This window comes from Coregonus clupeaformis, chromosome 30, assembly GCF_020615455.1.
Source record: "Coregonus clupeaformis isolate EN_2021a chromosome 30, ASM2061545v1, whole genome shotgun sequence".
NCBI classification, from domain to species: domain Eukaryota; kingdom Metazoa; phylum Chordata; class Actinopteri; order Salmoniformes; family Salmonidae; genus Coregonus; species Coregonus clupeaformis.
The window spans coordinates 46,626,263-46,635,615 of record NC_059221.1 but is presented as its reverse complement, the minus strand read 5'-3'; the positions used below and the strand labels follow the sequence as shown (position 1 = coordinate 46,635,615).

General features: G+C 40.6%; 1 long non-coding RNA gene across 1 annotated transcript; it reads left to right on the top strand.

Moving 5' to 3' along the window:
• The first annotated feature begins 672 nt into the window (after positions 1–672).
• On the top strand, positions 673–2,192 carry LOC121546797. Its single transcript, XR_005996416.2, has 4 exons — positions 673–757; positions 953–1,191; positions 1,291–1,391; positions 1,515–2,192. It is a non-coding gene; the product is annotated as an uncharacterized LOC121546797 (long non-coding RNA).
• Positions 2,193–9,353: the final 7,161 nt, after the last annotated feature.

Genomic DNA, 9,353 nt, shown 5'->3' with positions numbered 1-9,353 from the left:
TATTCACCTCTACGTTGGTTTAGTTACACGGTTAAACAGAACTTTCATTGCAACGGCTAAAAATCAAGAGAAGACTCGGTCCTGCTAGCCCCAATGTTGAGACGCTGTGTGAGGTGCAGGACAAAATGTCTAAAAGTTGCCCGGAGCTGCTGAGAGAAGCAGCGAATTTGATTGAGGAAGCTCTGAGCAGAAGTCCAACGGCTCCCGCGGCACCGGTGACTCCGGCAGCTCAGTCACAGCAGATACCGGCCGCTCAATCACGTACACCTGTCCAAGGTAAGCTAAGTAATTTCATGTTAGCCAGGTGTGCTACTATTTAATGATTCGGGACACACGTGTAGGTTAAATTAGATCGACTCGAACATGTATTTGCATGCGGTATTATGATGCTTCGTGCGTGACACGTTTATTGTTAATGGGGGGAAGCATAAACCTAGCTAGTTCGCTAATCGGCTAAATGGTGTTAGCTGGCTTGAGCATCCCAAGATAGAAGTAGAGGCTGTTTTAGCTGACTGGTGACCATTGAGCTGTTACGTTTTTCTGTGTTGCAGCGGAGGTAGCAAGGCTCTTTGCGCCATATAACATTGGAGCCAGAAGGAATATGACGAGACGACCAGCACAAGTCCAAGTTAGCCGAAGAAGCTACACACACACTGTCTGTTGTTTGTCTGACCACAATGCGGATAAAATTCCAAGCGTACTGTTTAAAGCTGAACTTCTTACTTCAGGACTTGGAGAGCAAAAGTAACATTTTCAGGTCAGTGCGAAACTAGGCATTTACCAAAAGTAAAAAAAAGTTTGTACTGTCTGTGGCTTGTTGAAATTATTTGCATTTCTTTTTATAGTGACTCAAACTTAATTGGTGTTCATAGTGTCAATAATAGTTATCACAGGCTTATTTGCTTAATTTAAGGTGAGGTGAGTTATGATTTTGTTTTGTTTTTTTCTCCAGGGAATGACCACGATCCCATGGTTATAACAAATAAACTGATGGAAGTGTTTCCGAAGCTCCAACAAGGGGGAGGCTTTGAATTTCTAAAACTTGTAGGATCTACTCGCAGTCGAAATCTTGCGTTGCTTCAGTGTCCCAGCACTGGATACACCCTTGCCTATCTGAAAGATCCATCGACGATGATTGGACAGGCTACAATCTACATACGTCCACTTCAACAGGATCTACCCTTAGATTGTGTACATACATTTACAGAGACTTAGTTTAATACATAATCAAAACAAAGATTACTGGTGACTTTTAATCATTAATTAAAAGCCATTTGTTGTTGTTGTTAGGAGAGCTCACGTCCTGCCTCTGGTCCAGTCATCCCCTGCATCACTTGTCAGAAGGAAGTTCCCTTTTCAGAGATGAAGCTGCACAGATTGAGCTGCAATGGGTATGTACTTCTTAAAGCAATGCAAGGGTAGCATAATTTATTTTCTTTGGGAATATGTCTCTCTTATTGTTGTGCACACAAATAAGCGAGTATGACCATCATTTCAATTGTGTTAACTTCAAGGACACCCATGCAGGAATCAGAAAGAGAACAAGAGGGAGGCCAAAGTGAAGAAAATGATAGTGAGACAGCCCTAGTCAGTGACAGTGTTCCAGTGAGGCCTGAAACATCAGCTGAGAGTGCAGTAGTACCGGCAGTGATTGTCAACGAGGAGTTGGATCGCAAAGAAACAGACAGTGGTTTGTGTCATCACAATAGTGTTGCTATAAGATTGTGTGTAACTGAAAAGTTAATAGAAAGATAACACCTGTAGGATATAATTAGATAAGATAATACAGTTACAGACAATTAATAACATGCAACTGGGTTTTTCTATTTTTCTAATATTTAGTTGTAGTTGTTTAGTAGTGCTGTTTTTATGTCAACTCAGCGTTGTGACAGGTTCTGAAGATGTTGGGTCTCACGTTTTGTCAGTGAAATGAACAGAATTTTCCTCCTGTTCTGTAGAGTGAGAGGATATCTGTATATGCAGGTAACATGCCAACTCACAATATGTCTCTCTGTAATAGATAACTTTATTGTTGTTGTTTGTTTAGAATGGAAGCTTTGGCCCATTCTGTGGACCATAATGAGACAGGAAGCTTCAAAGAAACAGCTTTTTTTCCTTTCTTTTAAAAGGAAAGTAAACTTTCAGTTTTTCCTTGCTTGTTCTAACACAACAAATAAAAACATGGGTTGGACATCAGTCTACCTTCTACATTCTTGATAACACTTCCACAGTCTCTACATATAGTCTAAGTGCATCAGTAACAGAAACTCCTGGAGCTGGCAAAATTGCAACCTCTTCATCTGAGAGCTCACGGGCCAGCTGAACCTCGGGGACTGACACAGTGCCTCGATGAAGGCAGTGAGGTCCGTTCCAATCGATCCCATATTCTTCAGGAACCTGAATGGATGACAAGCATAATCAGTCTTGTACTTAAAACTAGTTTGACATGTCCTTACACAAGATTGTTATTTTTGGTCACCAAGGCAGTGAGAAATGAAATGTTACTTATTCAGTTTTTTTAAATAATACAGCTTTGCATAGTATGCACTGTAGAAACTACAGCTCACAGGTTGATCTTTAAAAGCTCGGGAGATTTTAAAGAGACAATAATCTATAGTAAATGTTTCATTTAAAGTACCACATTTAGCACCATTTTTTCTCCCATAATTCCTTTGGGGAAACAATTTTAAGAAAGTGTTTAAAGTTCATTGTTAACCTCAGTAGGATCCTCCTCAGGGCCTTGCTCTCTGTAACTTCTCCAGAGTTGCTGTGGTGACTGATTCCTTTCAGTTCTAAGACCGTGGAAGTTCCAAGCATCTCGAAAAGAGTCGAGGCTTTGCTGAACCAGTGGAAGGAAAATCCGGTGCAGAGCGAAAAGATGGACTTCATTGTCTGGATTCAGTGTCTCCTGATCTTCCAATGAAGTAAAGATCTGATAGAAGAGGTCCAGGGCATGTTCATAAACATCTCTCCACATCCTCTCTATTCTGTGTTTAGGATAAAATTGAGAAATTGTTAATTTATGACATATGCTAAAGTACATTCAACTAGTATGTTAGTTGTGTGAGCCTAGTTGCCAAACATATTTCTTTACCGCTGATTGTGGACACTTCTGCCTGTGATGTGTGAATTCCTGTCGGTACCTCTGCTTCTGATCATGAATTCTGCTACATCTGCATTCTCCCCCCCTTTGTCAGACCGTACCCTTGATGGCAGCCCATACTGCTCAACAGCGGCGATAAAGCTCTGTAAGACCGTATGAGCTCTATTATTGCCGGCCACAGTCAGGTAGACCACTAAACGACTGAATCCATCCACCCCACCGTGGACAACAAATCTCCACCTGTTGCAAACACATGAAAAAATATAACTTTATTGTATAACAATTGTAATGAAACATATAGAAAGATGCATTGTTTATCTGCTAATATCACTGACCTGATAAGCTTATGGTGGCCATCTATATGCCACAAAGAGTTTGGGCCAGGAACAAAATACTGCCGTCGCCTTAATACACGCAGCCTCAGACGTCTCATGTAGACTCCCTCTGCATTGACTCTGCGTAAAGACTCTTGCAGTCTTGAGACTGAGGGGAGGAATTTAAAATGAATAACCACACACTCACTGGCTACTTATTTTGAGGATATAGTGGTGTCATAATAAAATAAATAATGTGTGTGTAAAACAGTCAACTATTACAGAACCACCACAGCTTCAAAAATGTACTTTACTGTCAGATATTGTACATATACATACACATATATATACACATATATAAAAATTATATATACATATATATATATATATACACATACATACATACATATACATACATATATACATACATACATATATATATTTATATATATATACATACATATACATACATATATATACATACATACATATATTTATATATATATATATATATTTATATATATATATATACATACACACATATATACATATATATACACATATACATATATATACACATATACATATATATACACACATATATAGATAGATAGATAGATAGATAGATAGATAGATAGATAGATAGATAGATAGATAGATACCACATGCTCGAACAGAGATGACCTGAGATTTTTTGCCTCCTATGATATTTTGCTTTTCTATGATTATATTATACCCTTTACAGCAGGGGCACATCCGGACAGCTGAGAATATTACTGTCAGATATTGTTCCACCTCTATTAAACAGGAGGCTAAAAATCACAGGACATGTCTATCCTGATGATACAAGTCAGCCGTCCTGAAATGTGTGTTTCTCTTCACATTTCTTCTACACATTCTACATCTCAGAGGCGATGTCTTTCCATAAGCGGGCTTCCTTCACCTTTCAAAGGGGCAGAGCTCCAAATTAAAAATACATTTAAATAATGCCCATATTATTATCTACTCACTTGGAACATGCACACCTCTTGCATTCAGGTGACCACGCATTAGCTTGTAGCCGGTGTTTGGATGACTTCTGTGAATTTCACTTACAATACGGTCTAACTCCTCATCATTCACAGCTGAATAGAGATCTGTCTTTCTGTACAAACAAGAAAAACACAACATCAAGTAATGTTACCTTAAACGTCATATTCTTTCCGAGTGTATGAGAGCAGCAATTCATAAACAGAAAACTCATGAATTTAGTGTAAATACCTTAAACTGTATTGTTGCATGCGCCTCCTGATGGTCCTCTTTGACACACCGAACATCGCTGCAATTTGAACTGCGGGAACTCCACAAAGAAGTTGATGCTCCAGAACTGCACTCGGTATGTCAAACGCCAAACGCCCCGGTCCCTGTGTGTGTTGGGCCTGAAGTGCCCTGGTACCAGAGAAGCGGTGGACAACTTCTTCTAGATTTGCAATCACTCTGTGGTCGATATCTTCGTCGGAAAGTGCGGAAATGACTCCAACAACTTCAATAGGTTCCTCTGCTTTACTAGCTACATGCTCTGGGTCAGCAGGTCCTGCTTCTACATCCTCTGCTAAGTTTAAAATGTCTCTAACCAACTCCCTGGAAAGTTCACGGAGATCCTCCATTGTCTCTATCCAGGTTGGCCTACTCTACTTCAGACCAAAGCAATGGATCAGACTAGATTCGCATTAGCCCCGCCCACTGACTTTGATGGGTCAGTTTGACAGTTTTAAGTAATTCATGAATCACTGCAATGCAGGATCATGAAATGTAAATGTAAATAGTGAAATAATTATATATGTATTTTACATAAAATTAATCGGTATTTGAATTAATTAATGACACATTTAATAACACATTTATGTATTTAATTCTAATTTTAATTAATTAATGACACATTTAAGTAATTATTTAATGGTGTATTTATTTATTTAATTGTGGCACTTTTAGTCCTCCATAGATCTGTCCTACACAGAAATGCATCATGATGATATGAAAGTCATGCTCTTCATGGCGATGTATCCTGTATAGGTACACAAAGGTAGACATATCCTCCTTTGCATATTTGGGTATTATTCTATACACTGGAAATTATTTTTGTGAACTCTGCCCCCAAACAAGACCAGATTTGGTTGGTCCAGACCAGACCAAATCTGAACCAATCATAGACGTCTATGTTTCACACATTTGGACATCAAAGTACAGCACAGTTGAGTTGAGTTCAGTACAGCACAGAACAGTAGAGTTCAGTTCAGTACAGTACATTACAGGGTACTCAACTCTAATGTACTGTACTCTACTGTACTGTACAGTGCAGGACTGTACTGAACTATACTTACCTTTTAAAAACTTTTCTCTACTGTACTCTACTGTGCTCTACTATGCTCTACTGTACTGTGCTCTTCAAACTTGTGAAACATAGACGTCTATGATTGGTTCAGATTTGGTCGGGTCCGGACTGAACCAAATCTGAACAAATCATGGATGTCTATGTTTGGTCCAGATCAAGGCCGGTATGGACCAGCTAAAAAATTAACATCTGTGGATGTTGAAATTAAAGCCGTTCCGGACTGACCAAATTTAAACTACTTTTCAACGTCCATGGATGTCTGGTGTCAGTCGGTGCTCAGTGGGTAAGGATGCTGGTTACAGTAAATGGAAAGAGAGGGGAGAGGTGACATTAACTGGAGAGAGAGAGTGAGAGAGGCAGAGAGAGAGAGAGAGAGAGACAGAGAGAGAGCGAGAGAGAGAGAGAGCGAGAGAGAGAGGCAGAGAGAGAGAGAGAGAGAGAGAGAGAGAGAGAGGCAGAGAGAGATAGATAGATACAGTGAGGGAAAAAAGTATTTGATCCCCTGCTGATTTTGTACGTTTGCCCACTGACAAAGAAATGATCAGTCTATAATTTTAATGGTAGGTTTATTTGAACAGTGAGAGACAAAATAACAACAAAAAAATCTTTGACTCTGTCAATCACCGCATTCTTATTGGCAGACTAAATAGCCTTGGTTTCTCAAATGACTGCCTCGCCTGGTTCACCAACTACTTCTCAGATAGAGTTCAATGTGTCAAACCAGAGGGCCTGTTGTCTGGACCTATGGCAGTCTCTATGGGGGTGCCACAGGGTTCAATTCTCGGGCCGACTCTATTCTCTGTGTATATCAATGATGTCGCTCTTACTGCTGGTGACTCTCAGATCCACCTGGCCCTTCATTGGACAATGTGTTAACAAACCTCCAAACGAGCTTCAATGCCATACAACACTCCTTCCGTGGCCTCCAACTGCTCTTAAACGCCAGTAAAACTAAATGCATGCTCTTCAATCGAACGCTGCTTGCACCCGCCTGCCCGACTAGAATCACTACTCTCGGCGGCTCTGACTTAGAATATGTGGACAACTACAAATACCTAGGTGTCTGGTTAGACTGTAAACTCTCCTTCCAGACTCACATTAAGCGTCTCCAATCCAAAGTTAAATCTAGAATCGGCTTCCTATTTCACAACAAAGCCTCCTTCACTCATGCTGCTAAACATGCCCTCGTAAAACTGACTATCCTACTGATCCTTGACTTCGGCGATGTCATTTACAAAATAGCTTCCAACACTCTACTCAGCAAATTGGATGTAGTCTATCACAGTGCCATCCGTTTTGTCACCAAAGCCCCATATTCTACCCACCATTGTGACCTGTACGCTCTCGTTGACTGGCCCTCACTACATATACGTCGCCAAACCCACTGGCTCCAGGTCATCTATACAGTGAGGGAAAAAAGTATTTGATCCCCTGCTGATTTTGTACGTTTGCCCACTGACAAAGACATTTTCAGTCTATAATTTTAATGGTAGGTTTATTTGAACAGTGAGAGAGAGAATAACAACACAAAAATCCAGAAAAACACATGTCAAAAATGTTATAAATTGATTTGCATTTTAATGAGGGAAATAAGTATTTGACCCCCTCTCAATCAGAAAGATTTCTGGCTCCCAGGTGTCTTTTATACAGGTAACGAGCTGAGATTAGGAGCACACTCTTAAAGGGAGTGCTCCTAATCTCAGTTTGTTACCTGTATAAAAGACACCTGTCCACAGAAGCAATCAATCAATCAGATTCCAAACTCTCCACCATGGCCAAGACCAAAGAGCTCTCCAAGGATGTCAGGGACAAGATTGTAGACCTACACAAGGCTGGAATGGGCTACAAGACCATCGCCAAGCAGCTTGGTGAGAAGGTGACAACAGTTGGTGCGATTATTCGCAAATGGAAGAAACACAAAAGAACTGTCAATCTCCCCTCGGCCTGGGGCTCCATGCAAGATCTCACCTCGTGGAGTTGCAATGATCATGAGAACGGTGAGGAATCAGCCCAGAACTACACGGGAGGATCTTGTCAATGATCTCAAGGCAGCTGGGACCGTAGTCACCAAGAAAACAATTGGTAACACACTACGCCGTGAAGGACTGAAATCCTGCAGTGCCCGCAAGGTCCCCCTGCTCAAGAAAGCACATATACATGCCCGTCTGAAGTTTGCCAATGAACATCTGAATGATTCAGAGGAGAACTGGGTGAAAGTGTTGTGGTCAGATGAGACCAAAATGGAGCTCTTTGGCATCAACTCAACTCGCCGTGTTTGGAGGAGGAGGAATGCTGCCTATGACCCCAAGAACACCACCCCCACCGTCAAACATGGAGGTGGAAACTTTATGCATTGGGGGTGTTTTTCTGCTAAGGGGACAGGACAACTTCACCGCATCAAAGGGACGATGGACGGGGCCATGTACCGTCAAATCTTGTGTGAGAACCTCCTTCCCTCAGCCAGGGCATTGAAAATGGGTCGTGGATGGGTATTACAGCATGACAATGACCCAAAACACACGGCCAAGGCAACAAAGGAGTGGCTCAAGAAGAAGCACATTAAAGTCCTGGAGTGGCCTAGCCAGTCTCCAGACATTAATCCCATAGATAATCTGTGGAGGGAGCTGAAGGTTCGAGTGGCCAAACATCAGCCTCGAAACCTTAATGACTTGGAGAAGATCTGCAAAGAGGAGTGGGACAAAATCCCTCCTGAGATGTGTGCAAACCTGGTGGCCAACTACAAGAAACGTCTGACCTCTGTGATTGTCAACAAGGGTTTTGCCACCAAGTACTAAGTCATGTTTTGCAGAGGGGTCAAATACTTATTTCCCTCATTAAAATGCTAATCAATTCATAAAATTTGACATGCGTTTTTCTGGATTTTGTTGTTGTTATTCTGTCTCTCACTGTTCAAATAAACCTACCATTAAAATTATAGACTGATCATTTTTTTGTCAGTGGGCAAACGTACAAAATCAGCTGGGGATCAAATACTTTTTTCCCTCACTGTAGATAGATAGATAGATAGATAGATAGATAGATGGAGGGGTTGTCCAGACTGTTTTCACACTTCATTTGACCACCAAACGACAGAAAGAGAAAGAAAACAGTTAGCTGAACATAACAGAATGCCGGTGGACTGTAGAAGCTAGCAGGTGACCCAATTATTTTACGAATTTGGTAACAGAATTTCGAGTTTTAATCGCTTAATAATTCATAAACCAAATAGATATCAGTAAAAACACACTATAACTCATTGTTACGTCTCTGAACTTTCATTATCCTCCCTCCTCATGAGGAAGAAAAATGTGAAAATATCTTAAAGATATGCAGGATTTTGGTAACAGAATTTTAAGGCACAGTGCAATGTTTCTTAAACGTACACAAGGCAAATAATTTCTCCAAAACTAAATATAAGTGTTGATATTAGTTGGCAGGGGTCTTTACTTCAACATGATTGTGTTTTCATGTATTTCTAATACCTTTTAAGACTTTTTCTGGTAGATGTTTTCAAAGACCCCTTTTCCATCTGACCAGAAATTAAAGCACTTGCTAATTCCTAATA